General features: G+C 39.9%; 1 protein-coding gene across 1 annotated transcript in view; it reads left to right on the top strand.

Annotated features, from left to right (window-relative positions):
• Window positions 1-13,614, top strand: part of mRF1 (mitochondrial translation release factor 1) — a 60,788-nt gene that overhangs the window by 36,550 nt on the left and 10,624 nt on the right. The window lies entirely within an intron of this gene.

Here is a 13,614-nt window from a genome sequence, read left to right as displayed (position 1 = left end):
GTGCGCCTCTAATGCTAGGACACAAGTAATCCATCTCTTCGTCATACTTTCTATGCCTCAGCTTGCTGGCGTAATGACCGTGCCATATAGTTCCTCTATATGCATGTACAGTACTTCCCTGGTTAAATTAATAGTTTTCCTGTTCTTGATGTATCCCTCGTTACTTCTTGGCTGTGCTTTTTCCTACATGCACTTTGCACCAATTCCACCCTTCCTTTGTAAATATTCCATATCCCGGCATTGCGTCTTCCACCACGCTTATTTTGCTCCATTAGTTTCCCATCTCAGTTTATTACTAAATATGATATACTTCCTTCCACCTAACTATGTGTTTCCATCCATCCTTTTACTCTGTCTTCTATCTTTCTAATAATCTCGCCCATAATCCTTGGTTTTCTTGCTATGTTCCTATTCAGTTTTCCTCTACATTCGATATCCTTTTTTATGAGTTCGCATTCCTCGTCTTTAGTACCCAGTTCCCTTTCCTCACGTATGGTTTTACGTGCAGCCCGCTTATTCCCTCTTCTTGTTGTTCCAAAAATGCTTCCACATTCGATTTCCTCAACCGCTTTCCCTGTTCTATCCTCTTGAATTAGACGTCACCATTAATTAGTAATAAATTATGAACTCGATTCGCATTGGCTCCTTCGAAACTGTGCAAGTTAATCACGCTGGTTCTAAATCTGTCTGACTTATATCATTCTCTCAGCTCCCAGGAATTTTTCAAGGAGAGGAGTTTCCTCATCACATTATTCTTAGTTTATGTTTCCCACATAATGTGATAAATCCATCGAAAAATGTGTTCGGGACTAATGAAAAATACCAGTTGTTTCCATAACAGTATCCTGTTTGTAATTTTAAGAGCAATCAATTACTATATTTTATTTTTTTGGCAATAGTTACTACTGAACACGCACGTACTGAACATTGTTTTAATGAGTACATTAGTATAATAATCACTGATCAATGAAGTTTATCACCCAGTGGCTGCTTTACACTTATTCTTAAAACTCCTAAAATTGGACGGAAAGGACTCCAGGCAGCCGGTTCCATTCAACAATAATTCTGATTAAAAAATAGTGTTTTTTCCTATTTGTTTTTCGTGTTTTTATTTTTATTTTAAAACTGTGGTCGTTTTTTCCCTTGAAGTTTGTTTTTTATCTCTTTTAATAAATCTTCCCTCGCTTCGTCGTTTTCAACAATGTTTTTACATCATGCCTAACCTACTCATTTTTCTTCATTTTTTCACACTCTCCCATTTCAGTCCATCCAACATTTCCGTAACACTATCTGCTCCTTTGTACCTTTCGAGTACATATCCTGCTGCCTTTCTTTGAACTTTTTCTATCTTTTTAATACGTCCCACCTCATATGAATCCCATACCATGGACGAGTATTCTAGGATAGGGCCAACCTATACTTGTACTTTTGTGGCTACGCTACTTCCTTTAAAATGTATCATTACCTCATGAAATACTTTTAATGCCTTCCGTGTCACATTATCTACTTGGACTCTCCACCCAAGATCCCTAGTTAAGTAAAGACCTAAATATTTGCAATGACTGCTACATGGGATTCTTTCTCCAAATAGGGCGTAAATATCATTGGGTGGATTCTTTTTATTTGAAAAACTTATATGCTCATTCTTACTCATATTAATACCCATATTATTATTTGTGACCCAGTAACCAAGGCGATCGATGCCATTTTGAAGTATTACGCGGTCATTGACATGCTCTACCCGTCTGTATATTATGCAATCATCAGCAAAGAGACTTACTTGGGAATGTAAATGATTCGGTAGATCGTTTACGTAAATTAGGCCTAGAACACTGCCTTGGGGAACTCCTGCTATAACGTTCGCATGTTTTGAAAATGCGTCCCCTATTTTCAGTTTTTAAATTCTGCCCGTAAGAAAATTTTTCATCCGTTGCTTTACTCTCAAATCCAATGTTAACGACTCCAACTTTAAAAATTATTGTCCTGAGGCACTAATTCCAAAGCTGTCGAAAAATCAACGATTACCGTATCAATATTTTTTTTTCATCTATTGAGACACCGATATATTGGCTTAATCCAAAAACTGCGTTTCACGAGAGTATCCCGTTCTAAACCCATGTTGGTGTTTGAATAACCATCTATCTCTTGTCCACCATTCCCGAATGTAGTCAGAGATGCTTTTAACCATTGATTTGCAGACAACTGTTGTAATACTTACCGGTCTATGATTCTTGGCTATCGTTTTATCCCCTTTCTTGAAAATTGGTAATGTTGTAAATAAATTGTAATTGGCAAATAAATTGTAAATGCTTGTTAAAATATATTGCCCCAAATGCAACTGCAGAGAGATATATTTACCCAACTGGCATGGGTCACCCATGCCAGTTGGGTAAATGGTGTCAGCCAGACGAAGGGAAGTCGGGTCAGCTTCTCAGTGAGGAGGCTGCCAAGGTGGTTCACCCCAGTGGGGTGGACACCTTAGTGATGGTGTCACATTAAGAACACAATTCAGAAGGGAAACCACCCCAATTATTATAAACCTTGGCCTGCCATGATGGGAATTTCAATGACAGAGAGCAATGGCACTTACGGGACTCGGCCCAATCGGCCTAGCGTCGTACCCGGTAGCGGGAGAGCTAAGTCCTTTCACGGTCGTCATATAACGAAATCCTTGCAAAACCTAAATCGATAGGAGCAGCACAGGAGATGCAGGAAAGGACCGATCCAGTAAAAATGGAGACTTGGACTAATAGGATGGTGTTGAGGGCAAGTAAGTAAATTATAAAATATATGACAGGAGATGGAGAGAGGAAATCGAGATATTTAAGGGCTGTGTGAATTGAGATGGAGCGATAGCGGGGCTTACCGGAGCGATGATTGTAAAGTAATGTGCAGCCAAGCGGTTGCAATTACATCTAGGAAAAAAGTAGGCAGAATCTTAGGAAACATAGAGTAGGCGAAAAATTGAATATCATTAGTAGAATTAATAACTGAACGACCGAACTTGCTGAAATGTTGATTGCTCACGTCTATATACGAAACGGTGACAGGGAGGAAGAACTCCACATAGTGTACGGTCGGTTAGCAGAAACAATTGGTGGTGTACTCGGAGGGAAAAATGTAATAGAGACGGCGAATAGGAATGCGAGGGTAAGCAAAGGGAGCGATGATAGTGAGGAATGGGACTATGTATTAGGAATAGGTAATGACCGCGGGGCGAAAGTTTTAATCATTATGAAGTTTTGGAAAAGATTACACAATAAACGTAGATATATGCATCATACATAATTCCCGCGGATTCATAAATTATCTGTCAACCTACAATTTTGTTACACGGATATTTATAAAGAGGGTGTTTGCTATGATCAGCTTTTGGGGAAATATATGCATATTCAGGTCACAATTAAGTACTGCGTCTACACAAATACCCCGCGATCCACCAAAATGGGTGTTCGGCAGGGGCGGGAGGCAGCAAGTGGGATAAGGGAGAGGAAGGGTGTTTATAAATGGCAAATGAAAAGGGGGATAATATTGATGTAATTCCGGAATAAACGTGCAAATCAGTATCCGCCATTTTGCTCCGAGAAGTTTGAGCGGAAAGACGTGCCTCTGCGTGAAGTGTGATTTTCGACTTTGTGCCACAGCACGATGGAGCGTTCGCTTTAACAGCGATACGCCATCAAGTGTTTCGTGAGGCTTGGAAGGAATAAAACGGAAATATTCCAGATCCTTCGAGTGGCCTTCAAGAACGGCTGCATTCGAAGGTCTATGAACTAGTTAACGGCGAAGTGGGGTCATACTCCATCCTCTTTTTGCTCATTGGAGACACGATTCATACAAGTGTCAAGCAGGACTGGCCCTGAAAATAAAGATGGTAGTTCCACAGGAAGCGTTATTTGGTAACCTCTTTAGGGCATTATTATACAAAATAATAATTGGTTGGTTTGACAATGGGTTCCAGTCTGACCTCAATCGCCGAAACATTTATATTGGTGGGGATCCAGATGGTGAGGTGGCTACCGGACTGGCTTCCCACCCAGAGGGCTACGGTTCAAGTCCCGGGGGTGTTGAATATTTTTCTGAGGTATCGCGATCCCTACTCGAGGTGCTTTGTGGCGGGCACTTTGAGTGAGTACGCCGTCCGTCGGATGGGACGTTGAGCTGCGGACCTCTTGGCGCCTTTCATAAAGAGTAGGCTAATGCCGACGCCGGGTTTCTCTCCACCCTTAATTCTTTCCCGTCCATCCCCTATGGCGCAAATGACCTCAGGTGTCGGTAGCCTCCCCTCAATACTACTACAATTATATTGGTGCGGTATATACTACGACTCCTGAAATGTGTTTTGTCCTTTCGGACTCTTGCTGCCATTATGACTGGTATTGATATTCCAGGAACTTGTAAAGGCCTGACGTCAAATAGGATATATCGTGAAAATAAATTATTTTTAGAGTGAAAAAATGGCTTATGGGGCGCAAAACATCACAATTTAAACCGCATCGCAACATATCCTGGCAAATATTGCCCCGTGTCAAAAGCTACAAAAGTAATTTGGAGACATGCCTGTGCTAAATTTGAAATTAGGAGAAGTTTTACAGAAAAATCAATTCGACAGCTGCTAAAATTGTGTGCTGTTGTACTTCCACCCCTATTCCCTTATACTTTCCGACATTCTAAATGTGGCTAATCTCGGTATTGCAAAAGAGGCCTGTTCAAAACGCATCGCAAATTTTAAATTTCCGCTAGTTATGTATATTTGATTTTTCGATATTTTTTTGATGTTATGTTGGTACTAATGCCTCTCACATAAACCGAAAATTTCGGCCATTTTGAATGTTCAGTTAATTGTTGACAGCTGTTTTTCTTGGACGCTTTTCGGCTTGTCGTCGTGTTTTGCCTGCTCCAATAAATGGATCAAAGAATCTGTATCAAATGTTTTGTGAAAAACGAAAGAAAGTGCGCGGAAGCATTCCGAATGTTGACTGTGGTATATGGAGAAGCTACTTTGGACTGAAGCAACGTTTATCGGTGGTAGAAAATGTTCTCAGAGGGCCGAGAAGATGTGAAGGACGAAGAGCTTCCGGACACCTGAGCACGTCAGCAACAGACGAAAACATTGATGAAGTGAAGAAAATAGTATTGGCCAATCGTCGAATCACCGTTAGAGGAGTTGCTGAGGACCTAAACATACCGACTGGCTCGTGGCATTCCATTTTTACCAATTCCACGGATTGCCGCGGAAATCGAACCAAAAATGCCTAATTTCGACCAAAAACGGCAACTCGTTAACATCGCTAATGAGGTGTGAACGCTGTCCGCGACGACTCATATTTGCTCCAGAGGATCATAGTTGGTGACAAAACATGGTCCTATGGTTATGACGTGGAAACTAGAGTTTAATCATCCCAATGGAAGCTGCATCACGAGACAAGACCGGAAAAAGCGCGCCAAGTTGGGTCGAATGTGAAAGTTTTGCTTACAGTTTTCTTCGATCGCAAGACCGTGATGCATCATTAGTTCTTGCCACAGGGTATGCATCGTCCGTTTCTAAGAGATAAGGCAGGGGCGGCGGGTTAGAAAATGGAATATAGAAACATTAAATGGATTGGCAAGGAAGGAGTATGAGCAGGCTGTAGAGAACAACATGGAGGGTGTTAAAGAGCTGAGTACTATTGAATAAAAATGGGAATGTATCGAGAAGGGGATATCGAAAGCCGCAAAAGACACTATAGGAACCGTTGAAGAGAAAAGGACAGGGGAACCATGGATCACGGATGGGATGATTACAAAGGGGGATGAGAGAAGAAATTGGAAGAATGCAAATACAGAGTTAGGCAAAATAAAGTAAAGAGAATGAAACAATGAAGTGAGGCGGGCAGCAAATAAAGCAAAGGAAGCATGGTGGAATACGCAGTGTGAGGTTATGGAAAGTTTGTAGGGGAAGGGTGAAATTGGTGCGCAATGCAGGAAGGTTAAATAACTATCGGGAAGTAAGAAGGGAAAATCTGTGCTCACAGTTAGAGATAAGTCGGGTAAGTTAATAGTTGATATAATAGAAAAGATCCAAGAGAGGTGAAAGGAATGTATAAAAGAAATGTATGTTTAAGAACTAAGACCAACAAAGTTAGACATAGAAAAGGAGCATGACATAGAGGAATATAGCTTAGGTCCAGGCATGATAAACGATAAGATAGAGAGGGCATTAAGGGAGATGAAACCAAATAAGGCCGTGGGGCTGGATAAAATTCCTGCGGAACTGTTAAAGGGTTGAGGAAAATGTGAGAGGAAGAGGCTCTATAGACTTATTCGTAGTGTCTATGAGGAAGGAATCTGGCCGGAAGACTTCGTGAGATCAGTTTTAGTTCCTATTCTGAAAACGGTAAAGGCTACATCATGTGAGGACTACAGGACAATAAGTTTGATATCCCACAGAGCTGAAGTTGTTCTTATATACAATCAGGAAGTATTTGTCGGTTTCGTAGATTTCGTGACGTTTGATGGAGTAAATTAGGAAAAAATAATGAGTGCATTGAAGAAAATAGGAATAGATTGGAGGGACAGGAGGCTAATCCGCAACATGTACATGTTTCAGACGGCTCAGGTGCGAGTGGGGAACGGGGAGTCCGGATGGGCAATGTTAGGAAGAGGTGTAAGGTAGAACGTAAAGAGAAGAATTGCTCCTGGCATAGAGGCTTTCACAAGGAGGAGTGTGTTGATGACAGGGCCGTTGAGTAAGGATATTAAGAAAAGACTCGTAAACACTTTCATATGCAGCGTAGTCACGTGCAGCGCGGAAACGCGGTCGCTGAAGCAGGTGAATGGACGTAGATTGGAGGATTTTGAAATGACGGTTTGGAGAAGAATGGAGAAGGTGAAATGGACCGAGAAGAAAACAAATGAGGAAGTACTTGGGATGGTGGGCGAAGAGAGGGGCTTGTTGGAGAAATCCTATGGAGGCAGGAAAAATGGATGAAGGGGGTAGTGATCGGCAGTGGGTTGTTGGAGACTGTAATAGAGGGGAGAAAGTTAGGCAAAGAAGGAAAGGGCAGGAACAGGATAGGAATGTTCGACGGGACGAAGGGATTAAGGAAGTGCTCAGAGATGAAGAGGGACCTAATGTAGCGTAGGATGCTGGATTGTGTTTTGTTAAGAGTCCCAAAATATTTATTTGGTAGATGTGTTCATCGAAAAACCTATCCTAACCGGTTTATTACCCAATAGTAATAGATATATCATGAATATCCCTGCATATTACGATTATTATGGGAATTCAAAAGAGTAAAATAAGGAAAACAAAGATGGGAAAAATCATTAACCCACCACCTACGCTCATTTAGATTAGTTATTTACTACGAGTTAATGATTTTTCAGAGAATGTAGCTTCAATGCGCTGCTCCTCATTGGTTACTTTTCGTTGTGGCTGTGGTCATCAGGGAACTAGTGGAGAATGGGGATCTTCGTCATTGGACTGTGGTCAGCCAAGGACACAGCACAGTGTGACGTCCCAAGTGAAAGCAGTCACATCAACTATTTCGGAAGCACAAAAGGGAAAAGGAATACAACGGAAGTTATCCTCCTTCGTCACAATTCGATCACGGTGCACTTAATCAACCCTGGCAATCACTTGGATACATACTTTAGCACTTGGCTCCGTTTCTTGGGCCCCCTTAACTCTTGCACGAAATGAGTCTTTAATCCACCATAGATCTCGGTGGTAGGTAGGACACAAAATGTAACGAAACGAAGCAATTATCCATAAGCATCACATCTCATACGCAATATTAAGAATAAACTGACTAAAATCGTGTCACATATATAATATTCTTGATAACTCACCTTTTTCGGACCCGTAATAAATTTTTTCAAAGCCTTCCATGGTCATTCATACAGCGAAATGTTATGCGGCGAGAATGGGAATCGGCGAGTATTCCATTACGGCAACTTCGCCCTATCGGCTACTTAGTGTGCAATCGGAACCAGATCGGGAGTCAGTTGTCCGACTGCATTGTAATGGGGGGATTCATTTCGTCAGTTCTTCCGCCCTATCTGTAATAACCATAGTGGTTTCATTTTAAACGGGAAGGTGCTATAAGCGCTGGTTTATTTCAGACCGTTGCCTCATCAGTTAGTACAAAGCTGGCTTGGCAACCAGACGTCTGATTGCCAAGCCAATTTTCTCGTCTGAAGAAAAGAGACGTTAGCGGGTATATGCTCTTAAAATGCACTTGCCCATCCAACAGCACCTAAGAAATGAAAAATAACGCAGGTGTAAAACTAAAATTGGGGTCGTAAGCTGACAATTGAACTCTCAAACAATTTTAATGCCTCTCTTTCTTGAACGAGGATTCTTTTCAAGTAAATACGCTTATTTTTCACAAAATTAAAGGATCCACGACTTTAATTTAAATTCAGTAGCCAATCGTATGAATACGTATTTTGCAGTTCAAATGCCCCTTTCTGGTCACCCACATGAATGATGGATAGGTTAGTAACTCCTCCTTTAAGGGACAAATTGTCCTAATTCATAACAAACGATTTCCGTAAAACGTTTTAGCCAACGATATACACGTATATGCGATCATATAGTACGCCCATAACATGCGCATTTTCCCCAGAGAATGCACCCTACCTTTATAGCTCGTATTTATACAACTCAAACTTAAGCAACTAAAAAATACTTGAGCTTTCCAATTACACCTCAGGAACAGGTTTTTAATTTTTTCTTGGGACATCTCAATGTCACTGACCTGACCGTTATTGAAAAATTGCAAGTTATACCTATGAAGCAAGTTTATTGCGCTCGATAAATTAGTACAAGTCAGAAAACATTGGTGCAATGAGGTATTTTTGATTTTCGTTTAATCCAAGACTAGAGAGTTCTATTTTCAAAAAGAAAACAAAATATATATTTTTAGTCAAAATTTTATTCAAACTTTTCTTAGATCCTTCCTACATTTTCTACTGTAATTTGAAACGAATTCTTATTGTATCAACGGTTTTCATTCAATCACATGCAGAATCGGTTTCAGGAAAAAACCTAACCATGAATCTAGTTTAATCTGGAAACCTTACAATGACGCTTGGCCAACACTTACGATAATTATCCGCAGCGTAGTGGATATTTTTAAGCTAAGACAGTGACTCAGTGTAATATTCTTTTCCTCAACGTTGTCTTCAGTTGTTTAAGTAAATTGCATTGATAAGTGTATTGGAAGTAGCCACGTTCAGCCTTTAGTTCCGGTGGCATTATGTAGAAGAAATCAAAAACTTGTTGATTAATAGCAGGTGGAGCACTCTTTTCCTGATTCGATTGCATGGGTATCACTTTTCCTTTCTTCTTAATGTCACCATTGAAATACAACTTCATTCTCTCGACTGATTGTCATGTCTTTTACGACCTAACAAATCACTCATGTTATATATATATATATCTATATATATATATCTATATATCTATATATCTATATATATATATATATATATATATATATATATATATATATATATATATATATATATATATATATATATATATATATATATATCTTTCTTCGCGGCTGATGATTTTTTTCCATTAGCTTCGCCACAAAAGTTAGATTTTCGATAGTCATATATACAAAGAATTGGTACACTTCTAAATCCTACCTTAGGTCTCTTCGGCCGGTGGGACTGGTTTCTATCCGGTGTATGCAAACACTAAAGTCGCCTTCGCCTCTAGGTTGTTGAATCCTGAAGGCATCATAATCCTATATGAACTTGGCCTATAACAATAATTTATAACTACGACATGGAATCAGAAGTAGTTTCTCAAATCAATTAAGGAACAGCGTGTTATCGAAATTAATCGAGTTTAATGCAATTGCTGTACATATCTTAATATACTCGGTCAAAATCAGAGATGTATGGAGCAAGTTATATGGATGATAGAAACTTCTCAATTTATTTTTTATATCACTCCACGCCTGCCTTAGATGCATTAATACCTCAATAATAAATAGACATTCCCCGATGGCGCGAAATGACAAACAAGTCCTATGCATCCAATTCTTTCCAGGAAGCATCACGCGATTATGATTACCAGATGCGATTCATACCAGGTCTGTTCAAAAAGTATCGCGACGTTTGTATTTTTTTCCAAAATTCTTCCGCTCCCGGGAAGCTGTGCGAATTGATCACACTGTTCCTAAACCTAAACAGGATATAATCTAGCTGATACCTCTCTGAGTCACCTGGCATTTTCCATGCATACCAGCGTCTTTTGTGGGGTCTAAACCAAGTGTTGGTGATGACTAACCCCTGTCTCCTGCAAAACTCAACTGCTTTCTCCCCGCGGTCATTCCTCGTGCCTAAACCGTAGTCCCCCACCTCATCACCATTTCTTCCTTCGCCTACCGTCGCATTCCAATCCCCCATCACTATCAAATGTTTCCCTGCATGAACACAAGCAATTATGTCCTCTAACTGATCGTATATCCTATTGACGTCTTCTTCCTTATGGTTGCTCGGTGGCATGTATACCTGAATGATAACCAAGTTCGTCGGTTCTGCTTTTATCTCGACTAGTAATAATCCATCCGTTACCGACTCTATGTTGACTCCGCTTCTTCTTACCTCTTTAGTTAATACTATGGCAACCCCTCGTTGGCTCTCGTCCCCGCCGCTGTATATTATTCTACACTGATCACTGAAGTAATCCCCGCTATCCTTCCATCTCACCTCGCATAGACCTAAAATATCTTTATTTCCCCTTTCCATCTCTCGCTTAATATTCTCCAGTTTCCCTGTCCTCATCATTGTCCTAACATTCCCATTCTAACTAATTTGGTCTTCCTCTTCTGCGTCTTCGGCCCTTCTGATGATGGGTTTCATCTTTTGCAAGCGTTTAGTGGGATGACGGCTGCGGAAGCCTTGCTTCTTCCACTGCCGGGCACGACACACGGCCGATCGGGCCGATCCCCCATATTTGCCAGGACTCATATTCTCTATGCTGTCCATCATTTTTATCTTGGGAGTGATAATTGAGGTGGTTTCCCGTTGCCTTACCCATTAGCGTTTTTAACTTAACACCATCACTCAACAGCCGCCCGACTGGGGAACATACGCTGCGTGGAATACCTTTCGTCTGGCTCCTAACTCTACATATCTGGGTGGCCCTACTGGGAGCAATTAATGCATCCGCCAGCACAGCTGTATGGGTCATCGGAACACACAAGCCCTTCCACCACGTCCAGATTGCGGTCCATTGGAGTGTATTCGTATTTATTTTTTGCGAAATTTACAATGATATTTGAAGTAGTGAAGGACATAATATTGACACAACGTGAAAAATGGAAGGATATCTTGAATCTGAAAATGAAAAAAGAGCCCAAGAGAGGTGTTATAACGGATAATATGCGCTTTAAATTAAGTTGCAACAACCCCTTTCATGTGTCATTCAATTATATCCGAATTGAAGTACATTTATTGCAATGCACTTCAGATTTGATTTTTTAGCATTTGAACTAATTGAAGCAATTTCTCAAGGTTTGAACGAAATACCGTTTTGATTTATTGCTGCATTGTATAGAAAAACTAGTTTTGCAAATATACGTAACTTAAGCATTCATTTCTGGTTTATCAAATTATAATAATTACTTAATTGGATCCTAATTAGCAATTAATCTTTGAATGATATTTTAATGTATTAAATACCTGTTAAAATAAATATTTTTTCGTGTTTTAGATATTCAGGAACGGTATTCTTAAAGCGTCATTGACTCAATGCAAAATGGAAATGTCCTTGCAGTCACCGGTAACTAAGCGTGTAAGTTTTTGGTTGATAATAAATGACATGTTTTTAGTACATTAATATAGAAAGAATCACCATAAATTGTAAATTATTCATTGAAAATAATAATAAATTATGCCAATATGCGTAAAAATAAATCGAGTATTAATAATATTTCCTATGCATAAAACACTACTTGCACCGAGATAATTTGATTCTGACAACTCGTGTGACTTTCAATTTAACCACTCATTTCAAGGTACCTTAAAGAAACAAGCATTCGAAATCGGGGTCGTTAAATTGCTGAAAATAATAAGTGAAAATTTACCGATTTGTTTATTCTATAAACACAAAAAAAAAAAAAAATATATATATATATATATATATATATACACCGATTGTACGGAAAAAATCACAGGAGCGGCACAATAATGGGCTGACACAATATAACACAGATAGAATAGAATAAGCCGAAAGCTCGAACCATTTACCGAGTGAGTGTCCTTTTAAATGTTGCTATTTTATTCTATTTGTGTTATATTGTGTCATCCCATTATATTAATATATATATATATATATATATATATATATATATATATATATATATATATATATATATATATATATATATATACAACCTTGACGTGGTGGAAGGGCTTGTGCGTTCCGATGACCCCTAGAGCTGTGCTGGCGGGAGTAATATAAATTGCTCCTGGTAGGATCACCCATGCCAGATAGGTCGAAGGTTAGGAGCCAGACGAATGCTAGTCCACGCAGCGTCTGTTCCTCAGTGAGGCGGCTGCAATGTCGTCTGACCCCAGTGGGGCGGCCAGTAAGTGATGGTGTCACGTTAAAAACACTATTGGGGAAGGCAACGGGAAACCACCTCAATTATCATTCCCAAGAAAAATATGATGGACAATAGAGATATTTTGGAGGCATGGGAAGAACTCGAGGTAGGAATGAAAGTGGGCAGGGAATTCGTAAAATCATTAGGTTTGCTGATGACCAAGCTTTAGTTTGTCAGTCAACCAAGGGCTGCAAGCATTGCTGAGTGAATTGGAAATTCAGTGCGACGGGTATGGGATGAAAATCAATATTAATAAAACAAAGGTTATGCGATTTTATAGAAAGAAAAAGGCCAAGGTTAACATTAAAATAGGAGGGCAAACACTAGAGCAGGTAGAACAGTTTACGTATCTCGGTAGTGTTTTGGACCAACACGGTCAAAGTGGTAGGGACGTAAGGAGAAGAATTGCGCTAGGCAAAGAGGCTTTCACAAGGAGGAGGGAGTTGATTTAAGGGATGTTGAGTAAGGATATTAAGAAAAGACTCGTAAAAACTTTAATATGGAACGTAGCTATGTACGGCGCGGAAACGTGGTCATTGAAGAAGGAGGATAGACGTAGATTGGAGGCTTTTGAAATGTGGGTGTGGAGAAGAATGGAGAAGGTGAAATGGACAGAGAAGAAAACAAATGAGGAAGTACTTGGTATGGTGGGCGAAGAGAGGGTTTTGTTGAGAGCAATCCTATGGAGGCAGGAAAAGTGGATAAAGGGGGTGTTGACCGGCAGTGGGATGTTGAGGACTGTGATAGAGGGGAGAATGTTGGGCAAACGAGGAAAGGGAAGGAACAGGATAGGGATGTTGGACGGGGTGAAGGGAGGAAGAAAGTACTCAGAGATGAAGAGGGACCTGATATAAAGTAGGATGATGGATTTTGTGTTTTGTTAGGAGTAATAAAATATTTGTTTGGTAGTTGTGTCCATCCAAAAACCTACCTTAACCGGTAGATTACTTTAAAAAAACGATATATATATATATATATATACATGTATATATATATATAT

This window comes from Hetaerina americana, unplaced genomic scaffold (genome assembly GCF_022747635.1).
Source record: "Hetaerina americana unplaced genomic scaffold, ioHetAmer1.1.p SCAF_10, whole genome shotgun sequence".
NCBI classification, from domain to species: domain Eukaryota; kingdom Metazoa; phylum Arthropoda; class Insecta; order Odonata; family Calopterygidae; genus Hetaerina; species Hetaerina americana.
This window is presented reverse-complemented; position numbering and strand designations above follow the sequence as displayed.